Genomic DNA, 18,328 nt, shown 5'->3' with positions numbered 1-18,328 from the left:
AACATAAACTAAGGGATTGGTGTCCAGACTGATTCCAGACACCCCCAAAGGATATGTTAGTATGTAGACCAGCTAGCTCACAGTGCCACTAAAAGCCCCACAACCTTACCAAGGAGAGAATAGTTTCTGGCAACTATCGAACATGAGAACCCTGACCCTCAGGGATCATGGAAACAGTACAATACTTTTTTCTTGGTCACTTGTGCTCACTTTATCTCAGAGAGATACACAGACTAAATGGTGGGGGCGTTTTCAATAAGTATTTATTGAACCAGAGTCATTCTAGCATAAAATACATGTGCTGCAACAACCACGAGACAGAAACAGATATAGACGATTACAAGCACCAATAGAGTAAATAAAAAGTAGAAATCTACCATGGTGCTAAAATAGTGAATATATGCAGACACATAAATACATGAAGGTAATAGTGCGTACTCCTACGATGCATACCCTAACTAGATGTACCTAAGTGTACCTAGCATGTATGTTGGTGTATAGCCAAGAACCTCCTAGGAAAGAGCAAACCCCAATACCTGATGTGAGAAAGCAAAGGACCCCATCTTGGTCTTGAGTGGACAACCCACAAGTAATGTCAGACGACTGCTAACTGGAGTGTCTGCATGCAGGGACTTCAGCGTCTCGTGTCAGCATGTCAGCATAGAATCTTTTTCTCCTCCGGCTTGCCCAGCAAAGATGTTCTACTTATATACCTGAAAGGTACCATCAGGGGTTCTACCTAGATGTGCCATGGTACTGTGGGCATGTCAGCCAAGGATGACGATAGTGGTGACCCTTATACAGAGTTATTATGCACAAGATTGTAATCCTGCTGTGATACTAAGAATCCTCATGCATAATAAATTAGGCCAGTTTTTAAAAAAAACTACACAACATTTATGCAGCACCTAACTAGGTAAAAGGTCAGGGCCAGAACTGTTATGAAGAGCAAGGTAGGACAAATGTCGGTAAAAGCTTGTGCGACTACCTAGGACTATATTGGGGTACATTTGGGTATTATAGCAAATTAAGAAGTGTTATAAAATATTTTGGTCTTTGATATAATAAAGGAATATTTTTCTATGTGTATGTAATTTTAGAGCGCATGTGCTCTTTTTTACTCTGAACCACAACGGCGATCCCCTATGTGATCAAGGCTTCATCTGACGGCTGAAATGCTTATTGGCAGTAGCTCTGTAATGAACTGTTTTTCTGCAAACAAGTGGTGTGGTGACCTTTCTGTTATATAAGAAAGGAAACCAGAATATATAAACCTAAAATTACAACCAGATATAAGGAGCTAAGAGTGACATCAAGGGCACATGAACAACTAATGACCTTGAACTCAATTCCCCAGGACAGGCTGAGCCAACAAACACATTTTGCACACTTTGAATTGTGTGAATCTACTTCTGCTAGTGCTTGGTATGTAAGCACATTGCCTTTGAAATGTTGCTTGCTATTCACTTTTACTTACATATATTTCTTTTTTACCAACTACTATTTCAGCTTCCACGGAAAGAAACTTTGACTTGGCAAAGTGGAAATGCACGCTTGTTTCAGTAAGGATGAATTGCTAATGAATGTCACACATGACGCTTGTCTCTTTGTTTTCCAAAGCCACTCATTCAGCGTGTATATATACAGATATTAAATTCACCCCATCATAGTGCTGTTCTGCTATGAGGTTGCAATATTCTCACCATATCCCTATTATTTCTATGGATTATGATCGTTACTATGATGTTGATTATGATTGGGCACAGAGGGGGAGCAGCTGTACTCGGTACATAACATTTCCCTAATATGCAATATTTACCAGAAGCATTAAAAACCTTATGGGCCCAAGTTGACATTAATAAAACTGGAAATTGCATGCTTACGACACCTAGTCCTACATGTATCAGAGTTTATCTGCATGTTTTACCCAGGTAAATTAGAGGCTCTACAGTGATCATTGCATTACTCATAAATCTGACTGGTGCAGTGAGCTAAAAAACGGTGATGGATCAAGCCCTGATCTGTTGACTGGGTAGGAGTGTTCTGATTAACTCAGATACTCTGTCCATCACCACCCCCTATTTGAAATTGTTGTTGCACAGGGCTACAAATGTAGCCCCTTACTGGTAATTGTTTCCTCGGACTCTTTTTTATCCCCCAGGATAGTCCCAATAGCACAACGTTCTTCTTTCCCTGGACTGTCACACTATCACTCTTCCCACTGCATTCCACATTATCAGTAAATTCATATTCTGCAATCGGACTGGCACATGATCCATGCTCCCTATCTTCATTTGAATTGTCACTCTGTCACTGTATGTTTTGCCAGGCCATCACACTCCACTGAGCTTCTATTGTGCTCCTGAGATGCAATTGTATGTTCCTTGTGTTCAGTCTTCACCCTTGTTAACACGAAATTTACAGTCTGCCCCCTTGCTGGATACCCAAAATGTTTTTGCATTCTGCTTCTAAGTATGTGATATTGTTGCATAGTCCCAATGTGTTTTCTGTCTGGATGGCTGCACTGTTGCTCTTTTCACAATAATTTGTGGGCAGCATGGTTTTGTTGCATGTGTTTCTGTGTAAATAAGTCAAGGCCTCCTGTTTCTTCTGAGCACTGATATCACACCACACTATTTAAGCATTGATATTTGTGTTCTCTGGTTCTCTGTCCAAATATAATTTCGTCATTACAGAGGTTGTTAGCTGAAGTTTGTATACCCTTATCTTCTCAAAATCACTGCAGACGTCACCCGTGGATACTGCATTTACGTTTCTATTACTGCATTAAAGTCTCTCACTGTTTTCCTTGCAGTTCCTGGGGACTATCCTAAAACAAGCCCCATACAGAGAAGGGCATGTCTCTTTCATGGAAGAACTCACCGAACAGATTGACAGTTTTGCCCATCATGTGAATGAGGAGGTTAGTGCTCTCAAGGGTCAGTGTTGAACCATTGGGGAAGTCAATTTAACACAAAGTCGGAGAAGGGTAGAACTGTGTATCCCATTAGTAAAGGTAATTTTTATAATATGGGTACACAGTATTGGGCTTAGCCTGTTGGGAAAATCAGGTGTGGTTCTCCCACTCCCTGGAAGGACTGACCTACTAAGAAGCAGATGGAGATGAACTCCCTGAGGTAATCCTCTCCACTTGAATCAATAAAAGCCACAACATTTCAGGGCTATACTCATTTCCCTAATGGATCTCCTTTAGCCAATAGGTAGTCTTCATGTTAGAGCCAATCCCCATTCAGGGGATGTGAGGCCATATTCATGCAAAAAGCAGTGGAGATATTGTTCCCATCAAAAAAGCAAAGAAGAAAGGAAGGCGGGCAAAGAAGGGGGAGTCTTAAGGATTATTTCTTGGTGCCCTCACACATCACTGAGGATGTAATGCTTCATAGTGGGCTTGCTTCTCATAGGTCCAGCGCTATAATGCCCTACGGGCCCCACGAAGGGTCACTTTAGGGGAAATCTTTTTATTTTTGCTGTCTGATGAGAAGTGCTTGTGTAAGGGCATTTTGAATGTGAAGGGTGGAGTAAATGTGTATAGTGAAGTAAAGGGATACTAAAACTATCTAAGAGATACCGAACTGAACTGTAATGTGATGGTTCCCTTGGTAGGATTGAAAAAATATAATTTGGTGGGGCTAAAACAGGGGCGTGATGTACCCAAGTAGACTAAATCTGTGAGTGTGGTCAGGTTTCGATGGCCTAAAAAGGTTCCACAATGATTCGTCAGGACCAAAAATATGGGGGATAGTCCAACCCCACACATAAGACATGATATGCTGCTAAGGTATTCCTGTAGAAGAAAATACCTGGTTCAAAATGTTTAGAATTGATCATCTAACCTAGAAAATAAATGAAAAAATAAAGAATACACTCAGTAAACAAATGTTTTGTATGTTTGGCTCAATGTGTCACCAGAATCGATTTTCTAACTCACTGTATCATAGTGTCTCTAAAGGTAGACATGCACATGCTATTTTTGGCGCTGACCAGTCACCACAAGTGAAAGAAGTGAAAAACACACAATTACATATAATATAACAGAATAGGCAAGTGAACATACATGGAACAGACAAAATAAACCAATCTGTGTTTGTGTTACTCAGCTTTTTATAACTGATTGGTTGTCCTCCATTGTGAGTGACGGGTCTTACCCTTTGGATCAATTAATTATGCCCTATAGGTCAAAAGCAGAGGGTAGTGCTCAGCTGCTGACAGTGGAAAGAGCTATGATGGTCAGTAAAAAGAAACAGTAAATCAAGGGGACCCAAATGACTTAGTGTTAAAAGAAAAAGAAAAAGTTTTCAAGAGAAGCAACCATACTCACATGGTTTCTGCACGGAGAGCACAAGAGACCTACCCTCCTTTGCTCGCCTGGCTCGAGACTGAGCAGAGGAGAAGACCTGTCATTGAAGGTACGGGCAATTGGTGTGATTGTCCTCAGGTGTGGTGTGGGCAGAAGCTGGAAGGAGTGATGACCTAGTGGACAATGAGGAGAGGAGAGGAGGGGAGGGGCGATCTTGAGCCAAAAGGAGTGAGCTTCTCACGTGCTGATGTAACAGAGGTATCATGCCTCAGTGGCGCCTACCTCAGAGTGTGCAGTGGTTAAAAGCTGGGCATCCCGAAGTCATCCATGGTTTTTGTAAGGTGGCCTCTAAGTAGTAAACTAAGACAGTTGAATGTTTTGTTAATCAAGGGTAATGGTAAGAGAAAGGTATAGTAAACCTAAGTACTCTTGCATATACAGTGATGGAGAGCAAATCAGGTGCACATAACTCCTATCGATCCCTCAAGGTGGAATCTAGGCATATTGGTATCTGTGTTCATGTTGGAAATCTAGGCCACCTCATGTAATAAGTAACACGAGGCGGCCAAGTGGTCTATTCCCAATGGATTAGGATGCTTGGTGAACACTATTGGGAAATGTCAAATGAGGAGAAGAGGAAAGAGAAGAGGTAGGCTGGAGCCAATAGGAGCAAACCCCTCATGTGCTTGTGTAGCAAAAGTATCATCCCTCCGTGGTGGACATCTTGGAGTGTGTAGCGGTCAAATGCAGGCTGACCAATGTTGTCAATGGTATTAGTAAGGCGGCTTCTGATGGATACAACTGCCAGTGGATTCCTCACCTTCTGAATATCCCCCTGCGTCAGCAACGTTCGGAAAATTCTTTGTAGCTCGCCGGAGTGGACGACGTTACAAGAACGCACGACATCGCAGGCGGCTCCGCTGACGTCACCGACTCCATAAGAGGACTACGCCGGCATGATGACATCAGTTCCCTTTTTTCCACGTCGTCGGCGCAAACGGTTTCGGGGAACCTCTGTAGCTGTTAGTAACTTTGTTACTGTTTTTCTCTGTTTGGGGTCTTCTTGCTTCTTTGTTTCTCGCTGCAGATGTCGTCTAAGAAGACCGGGTTCGAGCCATGTGGGGAGTGCGGCAAGATGATGTCGATTACGGACCCGCGCGAGGATTGTATCTGGTGCCTGAGTTCGGACCACGATGTCAAAGGCTGTTCTTCGTGTAAGAAGATGAACCCGAAGGCTCTTCGAGAGAGGCAAGCAAAACTTCTGGTGGCGAAGTTGAAAGGTAGAAAGGAGAAGAAGACTTCGAGATCGCGTTTGAGTAGGGCGAGGTCGAAGTCGAGGTCGAGGTCGAGGTCCCGCACGGCGTCGCCTTCGAGGTAGTCATCTGGTCATGCTTCGAGGTCAACGAAGAAGAAGCATAAGAAGCGAAGGCATGAATCTCGACATCACTCCGGTAAGGACTCAGTCTCCTTCACCTGGTGTTCCAGAAGGTGAGGCTTTGCCCTTGGAGTCGCCAGTGCGTTCTCCGGCATCGGAGTCCCTCTCCGCGCCGTCCCCGGCTCAAGAGGAAGAAGAGGCTCCATTACCTGAGGGCTCTATGACTCCAGTCCATCCGCCTGTGGAAGAGGAGGCGAATCTGGAACCTCCGAGAGAGCATCCTGTGGGTCCTTACCCACCCTTCCCAGCTCCAGGTCAAGACCCTACTTCGTTTTTAAACGCAATGTATGGAGCCTACTCGAGAGCTTTGTACCCCTCTGGTGCACCTTCGGGTCCCATGGGTCCATTGGCATATAATTTAGTAGTTCCCCACTCCTATGCTCCAGCTCCTTTTGCCATTTATGCCGGTGCCGGCTCCGCCTTGGCATTTCTCTGCGCCTCCGAGGTCGCCAACGCTGATTCCATCGTCGCCGGCTCCGACTCGACCTCGTGAGCAGCGACCTGGGCTTCCGGATCCGATCTTGACGCCGGCACCGGCTCCGTCGGAGTCGGTCACGGATCCGACGGCGCAACTCTTGAAGGAGAGATCGAGGTGAGAAGCTCAGCGCCTTATAGAGGAGCAAAGATTTAGAGAGGCTGAGGCTGAGGTGGAAGAAGGTGAGCTTCAGGAGGACTATTTTGATGATTTGAGGGATGCTACTGGTTTGGAGCTTTCCCCTGAATGAGAGCTGTCCTCTGTATCTGATGCCCCTTCAAAGGACATTGCACCATACCATGTGGTTATCAAAAAAGCTGCAGAATTTTTAAATTTGACTTTGCCTACAGCTGAATACAAGTCTAATGTTTTGACTTAGGTCCTCCATTCCCCATCTTCAGTTGTGGAACCATTGCTTCCTTTTAATGAGGCTTTGACTGAGCCTATATTGGAGGTTTGGAACAGGCCTCTTACAGCTCCTGCCGTGGCTAAGGGTGTTGCAAGGAGGTATAGGGTAGCACCTGGTGATCCTGAGTTTCTATCCTCGCATCCTTTGCCTGAAAGTCTGGTTGTTGGAAATGGGATCCCTGGCTGGCCAGGGCTTTCGCCAAAGTCAGTCAGAGACCACCACACCCAAGTCAGGGCAAGGGAGTTACACGCCAAGATAACCCCTACTCACCCTCTAGGTAACGTGGCGCGAGCAGCAAGGCTAAACTTGGAGGCGATGTAAGTTAAGTATCTGCGCATGCACCCCAGCAACAACAACCAAAGGCCCACCACAAAGGAAACTCCAGACAAGGTTATATAAAAATAGCCTTTGTATTACACCAAAACACATTAGATAAAACACACACTTTACAATGTGCCAGAGGCACGGGCAGAATTTACAGGGGATATGTACAAGACAGGGCTACCTGGACCACTGTCAGGAATCAGAAGTAGCACTTTCAGAAATAGCACTTAGTACATAGAATATAGCACAAAATAGCACACAACCAGTAATCACTGGTAACAGGACCTCACTAGCACCACCTGTACTAGGGAGAAAACAACCACCTATGTATTACAATACCTGTAGGGGTGTAAGAACATAACACATGATGCAATGCATAACATTCATTCAGAGGTGTAAGGAGGGAAACACATGATGCATCAACAATACATTCAGAGGTGTAACAATAAAACACAGTTGCGCAAAACTCACAAGTCACCACCTGTGACTGTCCCTGTGTCCCAATGTCAGGGCCTAAACGTGGCAGTTGCCCACAAAGTGCTGGGCAACTGGTGCAGGGAAAGTTAGGGCAAAGTTGGAGCCTCTCTGGGCTCAAGAACCACCACTGTGGCACTGGTGAGCCTCTCTTAGGCTCTCTGACCAGTAAGGGGGGCTGCTGAGCCTCTCAGGGCTCCAGCAACAAAAAGGTGCAGCCTCGCTGGGCTGTGGGGTCCCCCTCTCTGGGGACCCAAAGGGATGAAGTTTGCCAAGAGCCTCGCTGGGCTCTAACTCAACTGGTGCCCCCGGGGCCCCTCGTGACTCAACAGGAGCGCTGAGGTGCTCTCTCTCGTTGGAGCCTCTCTTAGGCTCGGGACGCGGGGCTGGCAATCGAGCCTCGCAAGGCTCGCCAATAGAAAATGCCCCCAGAGCCTCTCTGGCTCTTACTGACTACAGGCGCGAGGTCGCGCTACAGAGAGGGGGCGGGGCGGACACCGGCAATGTGTCCCGACGCTCCCCCCCCTCCTCTGCAGGCACCTGCACTCACCGGGTTCGCGCTGGGCTCTCCAGCGACGGCGGGTCTCTCCCGCTGGTCCCGGGGCTCTCCTCGGCAGGCTGCTTCTCGTCTTGCCCCGGGTCGCGGCAGCGGGGCGGGACTTCCGGTCGGCCTCTCCGGGGCCGCACTGTGATTGGTCGGCCGCCTCACCACTTCCGGGTCGCCGCGGGCAGCGCGGCGGCTCGCTTCTAGGCAGGCAGGCGGCTTCCCAGATGATCCGAGGAGTGGGCTCCCTCGTAGATCAATAAAACCGGACAATAACACCGCGGCAATGAGCGGGGTGGCACCCGCGCCGCCAACTCGCCACACGGGGCGATCGGATGCCGGGTGGGCACCGGCTGTGCACACCCAGCGCTGGTAACGAAGGGCAGGCGCTCCCAAGCGCCTCCAGGACCAAATACAGCGCTCACAGCGCTAGGGGCAAAATCAAGCGCTTTCCAAGCGCTAGGCAGGCGATTTCAGCGCTCCCAGCGCTGAAGGGCAGGGAGCAGCGCTCTCTGGCTGCAGGCCAGGAGTCCTCAGTGCTCCCCAGCACTGGAGGACAGGACAAGGCTCCAGCAGGGTCTGGAGGCAGGCAGGGGGGGCAAGGCTGGGCCAGAGCCAGCACACTGGGTCTCCAGGCAGGGAGACACCCCAAGTGGCGGTCCTCCTGGCCCCAGCAGCAGCAACAGCCCCCTCTGGCAGGATCCAAAAAGCAGAACCACCTCTGTGGGGACACAGCCCCATTTTTATACAGTGCATTCCTTTGTTCAAGGGTGTAGAGTGGGGGGCGGAACCAGTCGCAGCTGGTTCTTGAGTACTCTGTTTACCTCAACCACCCTCTCTATTCACTGGCAGGGCTTGGGTCATTAGACAAACCACAGGGGGGCGGAGCCAGCATTGTGTGGGGAAAACCCAGCCCATCCAGGACACAGGTACACTCCTCCCACACATTACTCATGCAGATCTCCCACTCACCACCGGGCAGACCCATCCAGACTTCCTGGAGCCTGGCATGCCAGCCAGCTCCAGCCAATCACACGCCAGCACCCTCACAGCACACGTACAGCCATGTCTAGAAATGGCGCTTCCCTACTAGACACATACATGCTGCATACACCATCTCGCAGCATTCACTCTCACGAGTTCACACATACCAGACTCAAGCCTGTACACCCCACGCATCAGGAACTACCAGGGACACATACATTCCCCATGCATTCCTATGGGCGGGCAGGCCTAGCTCAGCACATGCACTCAGAGTGCGCACGCACTTTCCACTGGGACACAGTGAAAGTGCGCAGAATCCAAAAATCACCATCTCCAGGTCACCATTTCAAGCAAAAAGTCTAGGGGTGAACCTGCCCTAAGGGCCAAAGTCCAACATAACCCCCTTCCAGCCAAAACGCAGGGGAGACCAATCACCACCGTGATGGACTTCCCTGCTTGGGGCGATAGAACACGGACGCAGGCCCGCAACTGCAGGGACACCCTCCTGTTCTACGCCACGGTGAACCCATGGGATTCCTTCTAAACACACTGTCTGGACCAACTGGGCTACCCCACTGGTACTCCCAAGTTGTCCGCGGCCAGGACCAGGCCCTGGGCCACCCAGGTGCCACTGGTCCATGCCAATTCGCAGAGCGGGGGGTAGTAACCCCTGGCACATAGGAGCCATTTTCCACTCTTCCTGTCTGCAAGACAGGACTAGACTGCCACTGGTACTCCAGCCTAGGGCCTACAACCTCAGGCGGACCAGGAGTCTCAGGGAAGGCTCTCCTCCCCTTACCTCTTCTCCTAGGGTTCCTCCTCCTCCGGCGAGGGGTACCCCTAGAACGCCATTCCAACCCAGGACTTATCCACTCAGGTTGCACCGGGGTCAGAGGTGGGCTCTCCCACCCTCTGCACCCCCTTCCAGAGGTCTGCCCTCTCCCACCTGGAGAAGTTCCTCTGGAAGAAGAACCGGTCAGGACACTGGTTACAGTCGTCCTACCCTTCAGGTCAGGCCGATCCTGAACCTGGCCTTCCAACCTCTGGTCTAAAACCTTCGGTGGAACAGTTGCCTGGCACTCCAGTACTTCTGGGGACTCACACACAATCCCCCTGAGGCTAACAAATGACACATCTGTTGTGTGATTGTCTGTCTGGCGCAGATCTCCCGCCCTCTGTCCACCTGACAGTGCGTGACGATCCCCCAGACCAGAAGTGTTGTTACCATGGTCACTACACGGGAACCTAGCCCAACTGGGTAGTCCCTGACCCACTGGTCCTTCCACTGGGGAACTCCCCCAATCACTCCTCACTCTGGACTCCTGTACCCTCCCTACCGGAGCGGTACTGCCAGACTCTAGAACCACAGGAGCTCTGTTTACAGACACTCTAGGTTCTCTACTCACTAGGAGATCTTCCTCAAGTGGACTAACAGGACAGCCTAGGTCCCCAACCTGGTGTTCCCTCAAGAAACCACCCAGGTTCTGAGACAGGGCTTCGGGCCTCTGGGGGCTCTCAGCCACCCACTGACTCCTGCTCCACTGAGCCAGGCAGTCAGCCCCTACACCCTTCTCACTAACCAGGGACCTAGCTGGGCTACACTGAGCCTCTTCCACCACGCTGGGCTGGAAGATCCCTGACCCACTACTTTTGGAGTCACTCACCAATGACTCTACAGAACCTCTGGTCCCTTCCCAGCGGTCTGCTTCCTCTGCCAGCTCACATGGTTCAGACAATCCACACCGTAACAGGTGTTGGCGCAACCCTGGTGAACAACAACTGAGCAACTGCTCTCTGAGAAACATATCGAGCAATAGGTCCCAATCACATTTCGTGGGCTCCCGTACCCAATCACACAGGGCTCTACAACAGTCATCCTCAAAGTCTTCCCAAGACTGATGAGACGGTTTCCTAAGGTTCCTAAACCTCAACCTATTCTCCTCCTCTGGGGAAACAGGAACCATACTCTGGGAACTGGGACTTTCTAGACTGAGATTTAAATAGCTGCCACCACTGGACCCAACCCTCCCTGGGGGATCCAGAAACTCAACACTGCGCGCAGGGGATAGTCTACCCTCCAGAGCTACTTCGCCTCTGGTGGAGGCCCTCTCAGCCTCCTCTATCCTTTCCTGCGCTAAGACCCTCTCGGTCTCTAGCTGTTGCTTCTTAACCTCCAGCTGTTGCTTTCTAATGCCCAGCTGTGCCATAGCCTGGGCATGCTCCAACCTGAGCTTTTCTAAAGCCAGCTGGTGCTCCCTTTCTCTCCTCCTATCTTCCAGCTCCTCTGGGGACAGGTAAAGGGATGAGGCGCTGCCTCCTAAACTGGACCCAGCAAGGGACTCCCTATCTATGGGGTCCTCACTCTCTGCTGGCGTCCCTGTGCTGTCATCTTCTTCCTCCTCCTCAGACTCTTCAGGGCTCCCCTCTGCCCCACCACCCTCATGGTGTGAGACCAGGGCCCTCTCCTCACTGTGCTCACGCTCCCAGTCCTCCTTCTGCCATTGGATTAGGTTACCCCTAAGTTGGGACTGGGTGTCTGACTCATTCACTGCAATGTCTCTCTCTTCGCAAAACTCTCTCAGTTCATGCAAAAACAGACCCCAGACATTAAAAGCAGACTCCATCTTGGCAAGATGCTCACAGACACGTGCAACACAGGGGACTGAACAATCTGAAGTAAGAGGACACAATTCCAAAACTTCAACAATCTCCTTATCAAAGAGAACTCATACTCATGCGTCCAGGAAAACACACCATTCATCCACACACACCCTCCCCTCGGATCGGTAAGGCAGTTTCTACCACCCCTGACTTCTCAACCTGACCAAAAGCGACACAGGTACCAAACTCTGGAAGCAGGGCGGGGGACAAATGTACTGAACACAATCAAATGACACTCTTCAGGAGAAGAAACAATGGAATTTCAAAAACAATCCCCTAAAATGTGGTCATCTAAAATGCAGAGTTTTGTGGTGCAGCCAGCTGCTACTAAGGTACAAGGCAAACACAAATCCTTATCCCACCGCTGCCACCAATGTTGGAAATGGGATCCCTGGCTGGCCAGGGCTTTCGCCAAAGTCAGTCAGAGACCACCACACCCAAGTCAGGGCAAGGGAGTTACACGCCAAGATAACCCCTACTCACCCTCTAGGTAACGTGGCGCGAGCAGCAAGGCTAAACTTGGAGGCGATGTAAGTTAAGTATCTGCGCATGCACCCCAGCAACAACAACCAAAGGCCCACCACAAAGGAAACTCCACACAAGGTTATATAAAAATAGCCTTTGTATTACACCAAAACACATTAGATAAAACACACACTTTACAATGTGCCAGAGGCACGGGCAGAATTTACAGGGGATATGTACAAGACAGGGCCACCTGGACCACTGTCAGGAATCAGAAATAGCACTTAGTACATAGAATATAGCACAAAATAGCACACAACCAGTAATCACTGGTAACAGGACCTCACTAGCACCACCTGTACTAGGGAGAAAACAACCACCTATGTATTACAATACCTGTAGGGGTGTAAGAACATAACACATGATGCAATGCATAACATTCATTCAGAGGTGTAAGGAGGGAAACACATGATGCATCAACAATACATTCAGAGGTGTAACAATAAAACACAGTTGCGCAAAACTCACAAGTCACCACCTGTGACTGTCCCTGTGTCCCAATGTCAGGGCCTAAACGTGGCAGTTGCCCACAAAGTGCTGGGCAACTGGTGCAGGGAAAGTTAGGGCAAAGTTGGAGCCTCTCTGGGCTCAAGAACCACCACTGTGGCACTGGTGAGCCTCTCTTAGGCTCTCTGACCAGTAAGGGGGGCTGCTGAGCCTCTCAGGGCTCCAGCAACAAAAAGGTGCAGCCTCGCTGGGCTGTGGGGTCCCCCTCTCTGGGGACCCAAAGGGATGAAGTTTGCCAAGAGCCTCGCTGGGCTCTAACTCAACTGGTGCCCCCGGGGCCCCTCGTGACTCAACAGGAGCGCTGAGGTGCTCTCTCTCGTTGGAGCCTCTCTTAGGCTCGGGACGCGGGGCTGGCAATCGAGCCTCGCAAGGCTCGCCAATAGAAAATGCCCCCAGAGCCTCTCTGGCTCTTACTGACTACAGGCGCGAGGTCGCGCTACAGAGAGGGGGCGGGGCGGACACCGGCAATGTGTCCCGACGCTCCCCCCCTCCTCTGCAGGCACCTGCACTCACCGGGTTCGCGCTGGGCTCTCCAGCGACGGCGGGTCTCTCCCGCTGGTCCCGGGGCTCTCCTCGGCAGGCTGCTTCTCGTCTTGCCCCCGGCCTGCCTGACTTCCGGGTCGCGGCAGCGGGGCGGGACTTCCGGTCGGCCTCTCCGGGGCCGCACTGTGATTGGTCGGCCGCCTCACCACTTCCGGGTCGCCGCGGGCAGCGCGGCGGCTCGCTTCTAGGCAGGCAGGCGGCTTCCCAGATGATCCGAGGAGTGGGCTCCCTCGTAGATCAATAAAAGCGGACAATAACACCGCGGCAATGAGCGGGGTGGCACCCGCGCCGCCAACTCGCCACACGGGGCGATCGGATGCCGGGTGGGCACCGGCTGTGCACACCCAGCGCTGGTAACGAAGGGCAGGCGCTCCCAAGCGCCTCCAGGACCAAATACAGCGCTCACAGCGCTAGGGGCAAAATCAAGCGCTTTCCAAGCGCTAGGCAGGCGATTTCAGCGCTCCCAGCGCTGAAGGGCAGGGAGCAGTGCTCTCTGGCTGCAGGCCAGGAGTCCTCAGTGCTCCCCAGCACTGGAGGACAGGACAAGGCTCCAGCAGGGTCTGGAGGCAGGCAGGGGGGGCAAGGCTGGGCCAGAGCCAGCACACTGGGTCTCCAGGCAGGGAGACACCCCAAGTGGCGGTCCTCCTGGCCCCAGCACCAGCAACAGCCCCCTCTGGCAGGATCCAAAAAGCAGAACCACCTCTGTGGGGACACAGCCCCATTTTTATACAGTGCATTCCTTTGTTCAAGGGTGTAGAGTGGGGGGCGGAACCAGTCGCAGCTGGTTCTTGAGTACTCTGTTTACCTCAACCACCCTCTCTATTCACTGGCAGGGCTTGGGTCATTAGACAAACCACAGGGGGGCGGAGCCAGCATTGTGTGGGGAAAACCCAGCCCATCCAGGACACAGGTACACTCCTCCCACACATTACTCATGCAGATCTCCCACTCACCACCGGGCAGACCCATCCAGACTTCCTGGAGCCTGGCATGCCAGCCAGCTCCAGCCAATCACACGCCAGCACCCTCACAGCACACGTACAGCCATGTCTAGAAATGGCGCTTCCCTACTAGACACATACATGCTGCTTACACCATCTCGCAGCATTCACTCTCACGAGTTCACACATACCAGACTCAAGCCTGTACACCCCACGCATCAGGAACTACCAGGGACACATACATTCCCCATGCATTCCTATGGGCGGGCAGGCCTAGCTCAGCACATGCACTCAGAGTGCGCACGCACTTTCCACTGGGACACAGTGAAAGTGCGCAGAATCCAAAAATCACCATCTCCAGGTCACCATTTCAAGCAAAAAGTCTAGGGGTGAACCTGCCCTAAGGGCCAAAGTCCAACACTGGTTATACAGGCAGCCTGTTCGAAGAAGACTGTTGGTGCTTTCCCTCAAGTGCCTGGGGATAAGGAGTCCAAGAAACAGGATCAGACTGCGAAGAAGATTTTCTCTTCAGCAAGTATGGCTCTAAAATCGACCAATGCCACATGTCTCTTGGGGAGCTATACACATGCCCTGATGGACTCTGTATGGCAGTTGGCTCCTAAAATTCCTGAGGACAGCAGGAAGGATTTTAATGAGGTGTTTGCCGATACACAGGCGGCTGCATGTCAAGTGATTCAAAGTGGTCTTGACACTGCTGATTCAGTTGCTCACAATATGGGAACTTCTGTTGCCTTGTTGGATTTGCCATTTGATGGTGCTGGACTATTTGGCAAAAAATCTGATGCAGCTTTGGAAAGATTTAAGGACAGTAGGGCTACTGCCAGATCTTTGGGGCTGCAGTCCAGAGGCTCTGCGACTAAGAGTCAGTCAGTCATAAGCTTTTATTCGATATACAGAGATATCTTATAAGCACATTTATAATACAATCATACAATGTACAAAAAAAATCATTACCATAAGAAGTCAGTGTGAATGTTTAAAAGAGATAAAAGGATATAAAAGGCCATTTATAAATTAGCTAAAAGAGAATTAAACAGCTACTGACGATCTCTTACATCGAATGAGCCAAAACTGCTTTAAAAATTTAGCTATTCCGCATACAATGGGGGGGGAAGTGTCCGTGCTTAGGATACGCAAGGCTACTGAATGACTGCGTGTGCCCATATTTCGGCAGAGTGGTTTCAGCCAAAAGCTCCTAGGCCTTGCGTAATCCGGGCATTCAAATAAAACGTGCGCAATGGACTCAACCTTACTTGGGCAACATGCACAGTTGGGGGAAGTACGGGCCGCTAATGACCATTTCGATACCAAAGCACCTAGCGGGAGGGAACCAACTCTAAATTTAAAATAAAGAGATCGGTCAAAGGGGAGAGTGATCAAGTCCAAGTAGGGTTCACCGGCCACAGTGTCTTTAATTTGTAAAAAGGTGGCAGTGGACCTGCAATGATTGGAGCTTGTGATTAGACGCTCAGCAGTCCATTTCCAGTAAAGCGCCTTGACAACTTCTTTTGGGGGGGCTGAACGGGATGACCAGCAGTCTCCTAGTCCGATATTCTCCAAAAGTTTTTTGGTGTCATTTAACCATCTTATCTTAGCCCCACCCCCCTGGCTCATTATGTCTCCCAGGGCATCAGCATAGGATTTTAAATCTTCGCTCCTCCAAATCCGTGTCCACAACAGGAGCGGGCGAAGCTGAGCTTGATCTTTGATGTTTCTACATCCCATGTCCATCCTCACTGGTACTGATGGTGTGCTCAGAGGAACAGAGATGAAGGATTTTAAAAGCTTGCTCTCTGCTGTGACCAGGGCATCCAGTCGGCAGTGGCCCCACAGTTCAGCCCCGTACAAGGCTGAAGTCGCTACTTTGGCCTTGTAGATGTCAAGTACTGGGGTGAGTGATCTCCTAGTTGAGGCTCTGTATTCCCTCATGAGAGCTCCTCCTACTCTCCTGTGGTTAAGAACCATTTTTTCAATGTGGTTTGCCCAAGTCATCCTGTCCGTAATCCGGATACCAAGGTAGTCGAATTCGGCTACTTTCTCTAGGGGGATAGAGTTGAGTGTAGGTGGGCGGCCCAATTTTCTGGGTGGATTAACAACTAAGTATTTCGTTTTGTCCACATTTATTATTAATCCTTTAGCACCACAGAACTCCTGGAATCGTGTTAATAGTTTCTGCAGTCCTTGTGGGGTCTTCGAAATCAGGAGCGTGTCATCCGCAAAAAGCAGGGTTGGGATGCGGACACCTCCAAGACAGGGGGCGTCGGCTGGTTCTTGTTGAAGATGTTTTACCACCCCGTTCAGATATAACGAGAAAAGGGTGGGTGCCAAGACGCAGCCCTGTCTTACGCCCCTAGACACTGGTATCTTCTCAGTGAGCTCTCCGTTTTTACCCCAGCGGACCTGTGCAAAGGTGTGGGCATGAAGGCTTATGAGAAGGGACAAGATGTAAGGTGGTAATCCCAACTCAAGAAGGACCCTCCAAAGCTCTTCCCGGGGAACTAGGTCAAAGGCAGTCTTCAGATCTATAAAGGCTAAGTAAAGACTACCCTTGCCTAGTTCCACCACCTTCCACCCCAAAAGGGACAGCCTAAACACCTGCTCTATAGTCCCCATACCGGCCCGGAAACCTGCCTGAAAGTCTGATAGGATTTTATTCTCCTCCACCCAATGGAGAATCCTACCAAGGATAGCTTTACCAGCTATCTTTTGGGTGGAGTCTATCAGACTTATGGGGCGATAGTTGCCCGGGGTTTCCCTACACCCCTTTTTATAAATAGGGACAACCACCGCACCTTTCCAGGATTCTGGCACTACTCCTCCCCTCATAATATCATTTAGGAGAGCAGCTATGATCCTTCCCCATTCCGCTGGGTAAGCCCTCATGAGATCACCCGGAAGGCCGTCCGGGCCCGGTGCCTTACGTGGTGCTACCCAGCCTATAACCCCCTCAATCTCTAGGGGAGTGAAGAGGTCATAGGGGTGAGGTTCAATTGCCAGTGTGAGGTCCCCCCCTACAGACAGATCCCCATCTGCTGGGAGGTATAAGGACCCAAAGTGTTTAACCCAGTTTTGAGGCGGGATGTTGCAGGGTCTAATGGCTGCGTCAGATTTACTCCGTTTTACTTATAAGATTCCAAAAGACCCCTGAATCCCTGTTTTTACTAGCCTGGAGTAGGTCATCCCAGTATTTATCTTCCCACTCCCTTTTAGCCAAATTGAGGGACTTTTTATAGGCCTTCCTTGCTTCCTGGATCACACTTTGGGGTTTAGATTTGACTGCCTCAACTAACTTTGCCTTATGGCCCCTACATGCTTGGGTGTACCACCCCTCAACTGGTTTTTTAGTTCCTGTATTGCCCGGCTTTTTAGAGTACAGGGTAAACACGTTGGTTAAGGCTTCAATCAGGGACACAAATAACCCACACGCTTTACCCACCCCTTCCATGGAGATTCCGAGAGATGTTACCACACGGTTTAGATGGGATTTGATTTCCCCAACCTTTGCCTCGGATAGAACCAGTTTCGCCCATTTAATTCTTCTACCACATGGGGTGACTTCCGATTCATCTAGTGGTACGGGTGCCAAGTTGATGTTGGCCCTCCTTAAGGGTTGCCACCATTGCTCCATTTTTAGTGAGAGTGAGTTGTGGTCACTTTCTGTCGAAGGGACCACCTGCATGTCCCTTACATAAGACCATAAGCACACGTCTATTAGAATATAATCCAGCCTAGACGTGTGCCCTGGTCTATTGTAGGTGTGGGCACCCCCCCTATCCGAAGAAGTCCTCCCATTCGCTGCCCTTAGGTTACATTCAAGACTCAGGGAGTATATCTGGAGCGCCACTTCTGTCCACCTTTTGATCGGTGGGATGTCTAGTGCCGGGATCCCCCTCCTAGCATCCTCCTCATCTTGGTCGAGGGAAACGTCCGAGCCCAAGGGCTCGAACGTACAGTTCAAATCACCTGCAACCAAGATGCGTGTCTTATGGGGGGTGTTGTTTAACAGGGTCTCGAGAAGAGCTATTACTGAAGACTTTCTCCCACCCTTTGTCCCCCGTGCATACACATTATAGATATTTAGAACAATTCTTCCCCTTTGATCTATAAGGGTGATATTTTGTATGTCCGGGGAACCTGTAGGAGAGTCCACTACTCTACAGTTTAGCG

This window comes from Lissotriton helveticus, chromosome 12 (genome assembly GCF_964261635.1).
Source record: "Lissotriton helveticus chromosome 12, aLisHel1.1, whole genome shotgun sequence".
In the NCBI taxonomy this organism is placed as follows: Eukaryota; Metazoa; Chordata; class Amphibia; order Caudata; family Salamandridae; genus Lissotriton; species Lissotriton helveticus.
Note: the sequence above shows the minus strand (reverse complement) of the source record.